General features: G+C 33.9%; 1 protein-coding gene across 7 annotated transcripts in view; it reads left to right on the top strand.

The window, feature by feature from the left end:
- LOC106882292 (uncharacterized) overlaps window positions 1–12,500 on the top strand; it is a 411,562-nt gene that overhangs the window by 199,555 nt on the left and 199,507 nt on the right. For 2 of the 7 annotated variants that reach the window (XM_089358703.1, XM_052971218.2), the window contains one exon: window positions 1,433–1,502. The exons of the other annotated variants lie outside the window; for them this stretch is intronic. The gene's annotated coding sequence lies outside the window, so the exon portion shown is untranslated. The remainder of the gene's footprint in view (window positions 1–1,432; window positions 1,503–12,500) is intronic. 7 annotated transcript variants of the gene reach the window in all.

The raw sequence follows: 12,500 nt of genomic DNA, 5'->3' as shown, positions 1-12,500 counted from the left end.
GAGATAGACAGGCAGACAAACAGACAGACAGACAGCTAGATTAGATAGATAGATAGATAGATAGATAGATAGATAGGTAGGTAGATACGTTGGTAGATAAGGTGCTATGCTTCCGTCGATGGCATATCACCTAGAAAACATCTAACGGTGTATTATCTGAAGAAGTGGCATTTAAATACGATATTACATAATGTTATATGATCTTGCAGTTTGTTGCCAAATTATATTATGAATCGTGGTAATAAAATTTTGCTACAGAAACATATGTAGTTATACCCAAAACACCCATTCGTTTCATCTTTATTGCTACATATAAATATATATATATATATATATATATATATATATATATATATATACACTTACACACACATACACACGAGTGTGTGTGTATTGACACTGTCCTTTTTCTAACATCATCGTTGACCCTGTTCCCAACACTTAACAAAAGTCAGGTTGTTGACGTCGTTAATTCTGTTATTTCAACCAATCACTCAGATAACTTCTGTGATTTCTGGCAGTTGTAGAGCCACTGTGGCTTAAAAAATAACGTTTTCTTTCTCTAGGGTCTTTCTTCGCTTCTACTTCTGTATTCCCTGGTGGATCCATTTTCTGTTTTCTTTTTCTTTCTTTGTTTTCATTTTTGGTCTTTATGTTTGTTTAGATTTTAGTGGACATTTTGAACTTTTTATTTTGTTACTTGTTTCACTCACTGGAGTGCAGCCATTCTGGGGCACTGTCTTGGAGGGTTTTGCCAAGCGAATCGACCCCAGTAGTTATTGCTTTTAAAGTATGGTACTTATCCTATCCGCCATCTTTTGCCGATAGAATAAGTTATGGGGACGTGAACAAACCAACACCGGTTGACAAGTGGAGGTAGGGGACAAGCATAAACATAAAGACGCACACACAAGCACACACACATACACACGCACGCACAAATGTGTTGAGTGCCCTTCTGCGTTTGTCTACTAATTCTTATATAATACACACACACATATATACACACACACGCAGGTATACACGCACACACACACACACATATATATATAAATATATATATACATACATACATACATATATATATATATATATATATATATATATATACACGATGGGCTTCCATATAACCTTCATTTACCAATACTACTACCAAAAACATTGGCTGGCCCAAAGTTATAATAGAAAACACTTGCCCAAGGTTCCGCTTTGTGAGACTGAACCCGAAAGTATATGATTACAAAGCGAGCTTGTTAACCACACAGCTACGCCTACGCCTATGTTGAATTATAATTGTTTGTATGTTGTGAAAGTTTTACAATTTTTGTTCTCATTGTTTTCTGTAGATCTTTTCTCTTCACTAGCTGCGAGTTGACTTAGAGATTTATTCTATTATTTTTTTTCTATTTTTTATTTTTCGTTTCTTCATCAGATCCAGAGTATCCTGAGATAATTTGGTGTTGTTTTAATCATATGTTTCCCTGTAGTCTTCACCCGTTTCAGTAAGAGTTTTTTACTGTGTTGTTGTAATTATTTAAAGTCTTCGATGTCGTCATTTCGTATTTGTTGTTTAGTGACTGCGTTGTTTTGGTCACCTTAGACATAATCGATATAGTTCTTAATGATCCTGATTTATTTGTTGTTCGAACAGAACTGTTTCTTTATTTAATTTCACAAGTCAATTTGGAACTTGCCATGGATCATTTTGTGATTGCTCTTAATTTCTCCGTTTCCGTTTACGACAGCGGGCACTCAATCCCGTTTTCGACTAAATCTCTAAACCTAGATAACAGTACTTGTTTTTACCTTGCACATTTAGATTGTGCGCTTAATAGATATTAAGCGCACAATATATATATATATATATATATATATATATATGAAACTATTCATTTAATATTCACCGCCGGGAAAAAGTGCCATGGTAGCGATTAAGATATTTTATTTTAATCGAGTCAATCTCTATATGCCTGAAGATCCGACGTACATATACGTGAAACTCAAAGTAGCAAGAGACTGATTCAATATAATAGATAGATAGATAGATAGATAGATAGATAGATAGATAGGACTTACATACATTTTTAATAACGCTGACTCGTTTCCAAATGGATTCGCCCACGAAACTTTAAGTCCTTTGAAGCTGAGTTAAACATTGAATACTATATATATATATATATATATATATATATATATATATATATATATATATATATATTAAATTCAAATTGCGATGAACGGAAACAAACAAACGAAGTTTGCTTTCTAGAAGCGTTGAGATGTTTTAGAAAGTTAAAGAAGTGATTTTAAATTCTCAAAGGCAGGATAAGTCTAATAATATACTCTGAAAAGGATAAGCTACCCCTATTTTGCAGAAAAAAGTGTAGGCGGCCAGCTATGATATATATATATATATATATATATATATATATATATATATATATATATTAGATTTATACAAAAATATGGATTTCAAATTTTGGCACAAGGCCAGCTATTTCGAAGGAGGAACTAAGTCGGTTACATCGACTCCGAGTGTTCGACTGGCTCTTATTTCATCGACCCCGAAAGGATAAAAGGCAAAGTCGACCTCGGTGATATTTGAACTTAGACCGTAAAGCCTGAAGAAATACCGCTAAGCGTTTTCCTAAGTGTTGTATTTCTGCCAGTTCACCGCCTTCGTTTAATAATGGTTTCAAATTTTGGCACAAAGCCAGAAACTTCGAGGCGTGGGTAAGTCGATTACATCGACCCCAGTGTTCAACCGGTACTTATTTTATCGACCCCGAAAGGATGAAAGGTAAAGTCGACCCCGGTGGAATTTGAACTCAGAACGTAACGACGGACAAAATGCCGCTAAGCAATTTTGCCGGTGCGCTGACGATTCTGCCAGCTCGTTGCTTTACCTTAATTGAATATTTCTTTCTACTTGTAAGCACACCGCCTGGATTTTGTGGGGGGTGGGGGAAAGTCGATCACATCGACCTCAGTACTCAACTGGTATTTAATTTATCGCCCCAGAAATGGTGAAAGGCAAAGTTGACCTCGGCGGAATTTGAACTCGGAACCCAACGACGGACGAAATGCCACTAAGCATTTTTCCCGGTGTGCTAACGATTCTGCCAGCTCGCCGCTTTGCCTTAATTTAATTATAGATATTAATAATATATTTTAAAACAAAATCCAATATTTTCTTCCTTTTTTAGACAGTATGTGTATGGGAAATCATGATATGACAATTATTTATTTAACTACTATTTCTCGTAAAGGTGAACAACCACATAGAGACTTTCGCATTGGGCTTGATTAAGAATGATTTCTTTAGAACTACATTATAGAAGATCGATAATTTTAAGCCACGAATTGTTATAAGAAATACGAAAGCGAGAGAAAAGACAATGCGAAGCTTATAGTTTGATAAAGCAAACTTAACATGGCTACTGCAACATGTAATAATAATGTAAATAGCGGTTGTTATGAAATTAACGACTATTCTGAACTATAATCATTTTCTATCTGTGAAAGGTGATTTTTGGTATATACTTGGCGAGAAAAACTAATCTAAATTTTAACAAAATAACATCTCTTTGCTTTGCAGTTCTTTCTTCTTATTTTTGTATTTCCGTAAAATAATCAATATGGCCTCCGGTTTACTTCCCACTAATATATGAAACAATTCACATTTCTGAATTAATATCTTGTATTGGCCAGTTTACATTCAGCCAAAACTGATTACTTCCGTTGTATTGGTCTTTGGTGTAAACCAAATGGCTTTGGTACAAAGACTTACCAACCATAATAATAATAATGATGATAATAATAATAATAATAATAATAATAATAATAATAATAATAATAATAATAATAATAATAATAATAATAATAATATATGTACACTCATATATATGTATATGTATTTAGCCGAGTCTGTAAGAATTGTGTGTGTGTGTGTGTGTGTGTGTGTGTGTGTGTGTGTGTGCGTGCGTGTGTGTGCGTTTATGTGTGTGTGTGTGTGTGTGCGTGCGTGTACGGTTATTAAATATAGTTTGCTAACCTGCAAAGAATAACGAAGTTATGATACATGTTAGTATACTATCAGAAATTGCTATAAATGTGTATGAATTTATTTAATATCTCTATAAAAAAGGAGGGTTGGGAAGGTAATCTCTCTCTGTTCTATATTAATAAATCTTGATTGAAGCAATAAAAACCTCCATGTTTTGGAAATACTACAGTTTTCGCTTTATTTCATATGAACACCGTTAACACTATTTCATGCGTACATTAAATAAAAACGTACTAATGGGTATATGTACGTGTATGTTTGCGTTTTCATACATATAGATAGATAGGTGATCACCTGGTTTACAAGTTCGCTTTGCGATTGCTAGTTCTGATTTCGATGGTGCTGCGCGGCATTTATGCTGAGAAGCATCGTTCATTATCACCTGAGGCCGACACAAGCAACATGGGTAAAATTCCATAGCTGGAAATGTTATGGAAGTTCGTCAGATAAACTGCGCAGGTGTGGCTGTGTGGTAAGAACTTTGCTTCCCAATTACATGCGTCCGGGTTCAGCCCCTCTTCGCAGCACCTTGAGCAAGTGTTGTTTTACAATAGCCTTGGGTCGATCAAAGTCTTGTAGGTGGATTTGGTAGACAGAAACTGAAAGAAGCCCGTCGTATATGATTATATGTGCGTGTGTGTATGTATGTATGCATATACGTATGTATGCATGTATGTATGTGTCTATGTGTGTGATTTGTGTTTGTGTTGGTTTGTTTACATCCCCGTAACATAGCAGTTCGGCAAAAAAAAGGCCTATAGAATATATACAGTGCTTAAATATTTAAATACTGGGGTCTATATATTCCCCTAAACCCTTCAAGACGCTATGTGAGCGCCTTGAAGGACTTAGTCGAACAGACTATAAAACACACACACACACACACAGAGTATATTCTATGGAAGTAAATATGTCCAAGGTTACACTCTTATGGTACAAGTCTGTGCAGTTTTTATGCATATGATATTTTTTTTCTGTAGACGTAATATGTTAGAACGTGCGTGAAAATCTCGTTTCTCCCATTGAAGATCAAAGAACAGTTCAAAAGAAAGCTAATGTGTCATGCAGTACAACAATATATTGTGCCCCACCCCTCTTATTTGGGGGCGCCAGCTGCTGCGAAAGACATGAACTCATATATATATATATATATATATATATATATATATATATATATATATATATATATATATATATATATATATACATACATGCCCCACTGTGGTGCTCCAGCATGACCGCAGCTGCACAGCTGAAACGATTAAAAGAAGATAGATAGATAGATAGATAGATAGATAGATAGATAGATAGATAGAAAGATAGATAGATATATTTACATACTTATTCACAGACACTCACACATACACCAAAAGTGTACAGCAAGAGAGATAACCAACCTCGTATTTTGCACCTTTGTTATCGCTGTCCATTTCTAGATGTTGTTTAACCATCCTATTTATGGTCATGTGATATCTCTGTCACTGTAGGTTTGTCCATGCATTACCGTATTGGCTAGTGATCGTTGTTGTTTAGTAGTGTTGTTATTTTGTCCTACGTCAGACTCTAACGTGTGGACTTATGGTCCTAGGCATTTGCATTTAAAATGTGACCCTCCGCCTTTTTTCCTTTGATTTGGTTTTTAGTTTTTGTTATCCAGCGACTCCTTTCTCTTTCTTTTTAGGACTCTAGATTATTATTTTGTGAGAAACATAACAGCACTTTCTACCAGTTCGAGCGTCCTTGTATTTATGTTGACTCATTGACTAGAAAAATGGTGTCATGGTGTCGCGTTCTAAGAGTAAATCATTTCATTTCCTACCTTTAATAACTGACAAAAGAGTTTAATGTTTCCTCGGTTTCTCAATAATATATATCTCTTAACTCTCTCGTCAGTTGGCTGTCTCTAAATGGAATGCTAAACATCTTTCAATAACTTTTCTCTTCAAATATCATGATTTCTTTCTTATTTTTAGCATCTGGCATTCGTAATTCTCGGTCATAGAATGATGTGAAATTGCTGCTATTCTTTAAAATGCAATCTTTAGAAAGAGTCATAATTGATAAAGTATATAAACATACACACCGGCTGTTGCCAATTTTTTTTTTTTGTATTGGAATCTTTCTATTTTAGAATAACATAAAATAAATTGCTTTATTTGGGATTCTTCAAATGTACAGTGAAAAATACAAACAATGTATACAGGATAGATGTAAGCTATTATAGAGTTTAGACTTCTTTGAAGATGGAAAACAATATTTTCTCACGTTTATTATTCCTGTACTATACTTCTAACAAAGTTTTTCGGCTGTTTTAAAATTTTGTTATTATTATTTCCAAGATCTCCATATTCGTTTGATATAATTCTTGGATCCTTTACTTTGTCTATGCCACTGTATTTCCTTAATTCAAGAAAGGAAATCGGTAATTCACTATAAAATATATAAAACACGAGTGTAAACAAATTTTAAAGTTTTTTTAATAAGGTAGCTTTGTTACCTGAGTCATATACATCTCTCGTACATCATATCAACCTTTGATATCTAGTTTAAACTATATTTTATAAATCTCCGTCGGTTTTGCTCTCTAAGTTCTTTATTTCATTTAACAACGTTATGCTTACAGGAATTTTCTTGTCTAAGAAATCAGTTATGGACTTAGTTTACCAGACAGTAAACTAGACTGACTGACTGAAACTTTGATCATGTCTTATTAAATATGCATGAGTTTCTAAGCTAACATTTCCTTCAACTTAAATTGCTTCATAAACATGCTTCATTTACACAGAACAACCCAATTTTGTCTCCCACCAAACAATAATTATTCAACAGTTAGAATTTTTTTTTTTAGATATTGTACACCATATTTCATATCTTAAGGTTGTTTGAAGATTCTTTTAAAAACCCCGCTAATAATTTTTTTCCTTGACTCCTCCAAACAAAGCGAAATATTGATTTTATTGATAGCATTCTTAGAAATCATGTTTGTAAAATCATATCAGTAACTTTGTTATTTATTACAACGTAATATTTCCCTGCATCATTGTGGCTCCCACTTGACTCCCTCTAACTCTCTCATGACACTTTTCTGTCATATAGTTATCATGTCACCCATTTTAAAGTCAAGTGGTTTCATATGTGATGTGGAGAAATTTTTGAAATGAATTATACCTTATAAGTTTGCATGTATTTCTATCTCGTTCTGTATAGAAATATTTTTATTGCATATCATTTGTCATAGTTTATGACCTGAAATAGTTTCGAGCAAAACTAACACGCTTCCCTTAGTCTCCTTACGGGCAACAGCCTCAAGACATATTCATTCTTGTTCCGATATTACAGGAAAAGCCGGAACAAAAACTATTGCTTTTACACAGTATATATTCCGGTCAGTGCATACATAAAATTGTCAAATCTGATTGAATCGCGGATACTATAACAAACAACCAGATTAACTTTACCCTTCAGGAAAAGGCCTGTAGGATATTAACGAACTAAATTTTGGTATATTGGTAGTAGCCTTACGAGATTACCGTTTCCTGAGCCCTAATAATTCTGTCAGCACTTTTTTGCGTTATTTTATATTGCATTCATAGTACTGTTTGACTCATGTCAGATAAAATCACTACCAACGATACATAAATGCATTACATTTGATATATCACCACTCTTTCATTCATATTTCGTGAGATAAAGCAATTTTATGTACACTTCTGGTAAAAATCATGAATTTTCCAAGAACTACTGACATGAGATGATAGCGAAACAATATTTTAAATTATGATACCACTATGCATTCACGAAAGATTTTAAAAGTTTTTCTTAGATAAAAGCTACTTTAAAAATGTATTTTATCTAATATCAGTAAAACATAATAAACAATTCTGGCATTGCATTGTTTGCCATTGTAAATGGGATTCTTGACAAGAGATATAAAATGTTAAATGTTCAGTAAGTTAAAATTATTTATTATTAAAGCAAGATGTCTTATTTAATTCGATAATCGGTTAAAGTTTTACTTTTAAATATGTACGATGTCCATGGTAATGTATTTCCATTTCTTGGTAATGTATTTTGGTCTATTTAAACGAATGTTGCTTTGATAAATGATGCCATAAGGTAAGAACATAAATGTCTTCTGTAGCTACTGCGAGCTCAGAAGGTCGATGATTAGCTCCAACTTCAGGACGTTTAGCGAATGAAAGATAAATATAAATATGGTAGAATACCAGTCTATATCAGGTTACCTCTACAAGAAGATACGGTAACCATTTTCGACAGCTAGATATAGTGAAACACGCAGAATCAAATGATTTTCTCAGGGCTACAATAAAACGCCTGCAATTGGCATAATTTCACACCCGATGTTAGCTGTCCAGTGATTTTATCGACCCATTCATTTCTCATTTAAATATGACGTCATTGAGGCACCTTAATTGAAAATTCTAACAAATTAATTTCGCTGTTGCTTCTAATTTTGTTCCGCTACTTCATCGACAACCTTGTGGTTTTAATTAAAGCAATCGATATTGTTTTTCGTTGTGCTAATTTCTGTCCCTTTCCCTCTCTAAACTCCGAACCATAAATTAACATTTTTCTTCTTTTTCCGAATAAAAAGATCCTTGCCTATGTAATAAAAGGAAAATTACATTTCGTATTTGATGGCGATAAATTAATTTCATTTCTTTTAAAATCCAATATTATATTTAATTTTTGTTTGTATCCAACCAACTCAAATTAATTCTATTTATTCGATGTTTACTTTGGGGGTGGAATATAGAAAAAAGCAAAAAGTGGTTAAAAACAGAAAGAAAAAAATTATTATAAATAAAAGATGACTGTAAGAAATGCAAAATAATGAGCATTGAAGAATTTGGTAGTTAAAAAAAAAGAGAGAGACCCTGAACTACTAGCCTGAGTATAATGCGATTATTTATTATGTTATGAATTATATCTCTATTTTAGAATAAAGAACCGGCGGATAAACAGTTAATGTCCAAAGGAATCGGATTATCTTTCACAAATGGTGGCTTTTGACTTTCTGTTTCCATGGAAATGGTTTGGTTGGTAAAGTTATGTCGGTGATAATAACTTGGGGATTACTGCAGTGCTACTTTAATACTTAAGGTATTATTGGAACTGACGGGCAGTGAGTAGTTGTGTGATGGGTGGGAAGTTGTAAAAATATAAGTGAATTTGTTACACAGCCCAACACTATAAACATGAGTGAGGTTAACATTCCCTTGCATAGCTCCATATTCTTATCGACAGTAACTCTTACTAAAAAGGAATATAGACGCAATTATCTATGCATTGGTGCATGCTAAAGATTACTTAATTGGTAGTGTGTCTGTTTCGGTAACAGAGAGAAACAGACTGAACCCCTTTCACTGCCAACATTTCGTTTTAGTTATTCTGTTCAATACTTGATATTTAGATAGTGATGGACTGCTGGACTGTTGGACTGCTGGATCATCGAAGTGCTGGAGTGCTGGAGTGCTGTAAAATGCAGCCTTAATTCACTGATCAAACAATAAGGATATTTTTCTGGCATCAGAGTTCTAAGTGGAATCTAGGTTGCATTGGTCTCTTGAGTATAATTTTAAATAAAGAATTCACACTTTAACCTAGCGCTACCGAACAGCCGCTCTATCGTGACGTCATACTTATATAAATATCATTACTCCCCTTATAAAGAAACCTACATGATAACATGTTTGTATAATACATGATCATTGCATAAGCGATACGGTCTATAATATTGACGTTGTTCATTGATTTTATTCCAATAGTATATAGACGAATCACACCAAACTAAGGACAATTCCATGTTGATCTTACAGAATAGAATCCCATGGTAGTCAAAGACAACGTCCTACTGTTGTTGTTGTTGTTGTTGTCGTAGTTGTTGTTGTTGTTATTGTTGTTGTTGTTGTTGCTGCTGTTGTTTTAGGCTTCAGATCAGCCCTGAATGAGCAGACCTATGATCAAAGGTGTTTTATCCGTGACCATACTGCTCTATGCATGTATGTGTGTGTGTGTATGTTTGAGTGTGTATGTATTCATATATGTATACTGATATTTCTATACACACACAGAAGCACACACACACATGCACACACAGACACAAGCATATATACATATATACATACACACACACACACACAAACACTCACACACACACACATACACACATGCACACACACACACACACACATATATATATATATATATATATATATATATATAGTAAATACAATCGCATGAACTATCTCCGTTTAGACATGTGTGAAAATATATTGGAATATGAATGTATTAAATATCATTGTATATTCATGTGATATATATCTATATATATATATATTATTTACATTATTTACATTTGACGGATATTTGTCCTCATCTTGTTTGTTGTCAACACAACGTTTCGGCTGATATACCCTTCAGCCTTCGTCAGGTGTCTTGGGGAAATTTGGAACCTGGGTTCGAAATTTCCCCAAGACACCTGACGAAGGTATATCAGCCGAAACGTTGTGTTGACAACAAACAAGATGAGGACAAATATCCGTCAAATGTAAATAATGTAAATAATGTAAATAATTCCTCATCTCTTAAATATAGAACTCTATATTTTTATGTATGTATGTATATATGTATATATATATATATATATATATATATTATGTGTGTTTATGTTTGTATGCATATGTGTTTGTGTTTCCGCGCGCACAAAGAATTGTGTATGTGTATGTAGTATTTATCTATGATTATATAACTATATTGTAAAGTTAATAATTTCGAGAATATATTTATAAATGACATTGCTTATCTTGCATTTTATTGATCCTTCATGTGTATAAGAAAATTATGAGCAACATGTTTTTCAAGATGCTCAAGAATCGGGTTTCAGCCGTCTCGCAAAATCACCTCCCTATTGTGCTTTCGTTTAAATAGAATTAATATTGGAATTAAAAGGAATTAATGTTGGTCGATTACCACAACCCCAGTGTTCAACTGGTACCTAATGAAATTAACATTGGTTTCAAATTTTGGTACAAGGCTAGTAATTTCGAGGGGAGGGATAAGTCGATTACATTGCCCCCCCCTCCCCCCCAGTAGTCTACTGGTACTTATTTTATCGACTCCGAAAGGATGAACGGTAAAGTCGACCTCGGCAGAACTTGAACACCAGAACGTAATGACAGACGAAATGCCGCTAAGCGTTTTGCCCTGCGCGCTAACGCTTCTGCCTGTTTACCGCCTTCTTAATGAAATTAATATTAATCATTAAAATAAGGCAGTGAATTGACAGAATCGTTAGCACATCGAGAAAAATGCTTAGCGGCATTTCGTCCGTCTTTAGGTTCTGAGTTCAACCGAAGTAGGGCTTGCCTTTTATCATTTCTGGGTCGATGAAACAAGTACCAGTTGAAGACTGGAAAATGCTTGCCCCCTCCCGCGAAATTGCTGGTCTTATACTAAAATTAAAACCGACATTAATTGCTAAAATTAGCAGTAAAACACAAGTGTTCTCAATTAAATCGATCACAGTATATTACTTATGATTATTTTATTCATTCCCGCATCTCAGTAGGTTTGTAAAAAAAAAAAAAGAAAAGTAGTTAATTTCCACGTGTGTAATTCGAACTCAAAACGTTGAACGACGTAACTGAAACGAAGAGTGCCTGAAATGCTACAGAGTCTGCCATCAGCTGCTCTTCATTAAATTGATACTCATTCCTAACTTTAGCACGATACATATTTTTTTTTTTTTTTTTTTGGTCAGGAATAGTAGAGTCACGTGACCCCAGTACTTGACAGGTACTTATTTAACGACCTTCTGAACGATGAAAAGCAAAATCTACCCCGATGGGATTTTGAATTCAGGATGTTAATAGACTTAAACAAATACCACAGGGCATATTTTTTCTTTCTTTTTTCCCATTATTCTGCTGATGCAGCCATCTATTGGCCCTTGAAAGAAATTAATATTGCAAACTCTACATCTAACAAAGCTGCTGGTGTTTGGTCCAAAAACACATAAAAGAATCATATTAGGAAGAAAACACAAAACCAAAACCGACATCTAGAAAGAGCTTGATTAATTTTGTATTAGTATTTCAATTATTATGCCTCAGGTATTCTCAGATTCAGAAATATATGAATCTTCTTTAGCTTGCAATATGAGCAGAAACAGAAGCAATAACAAAACAAACAACAGCAGCAACAACGACAACACCGGCGACAACTACAACGGCAATTACAGTAACTGCAATAACAACATCAGCAAGAACAGTGTAGAAATCATAGCATTGATATTGGTACCGTGAAAGAAGCATTGTTGAATTCTTTGTATTGATCTTAATATCGTAAGCAAGACAATGTTAGAATCCTCTCTTTGATCCAGAAAACTTGCGACTCTAACAATGAGGCCATT

Source organism: Octopus bimaculoides, chromosome 10 (genome assembly GCF_046866305.1).
Source record: "Octopus bimaculoides isolate indiv1 chromosome 10, ASM4686630v1, whole genome shotgun sequence".
NCBI lineage: Eukaryota > Metazoa > Mollusca > Cephalopoda > Octopoda > Octopodidae > Octopus > Octopus bimaculoides.
The sequence above is the reverse complement of the archived record's forward strand: the minus strand, read 5'-3'. Positions and strand labels throughout refer to the sequence as shown.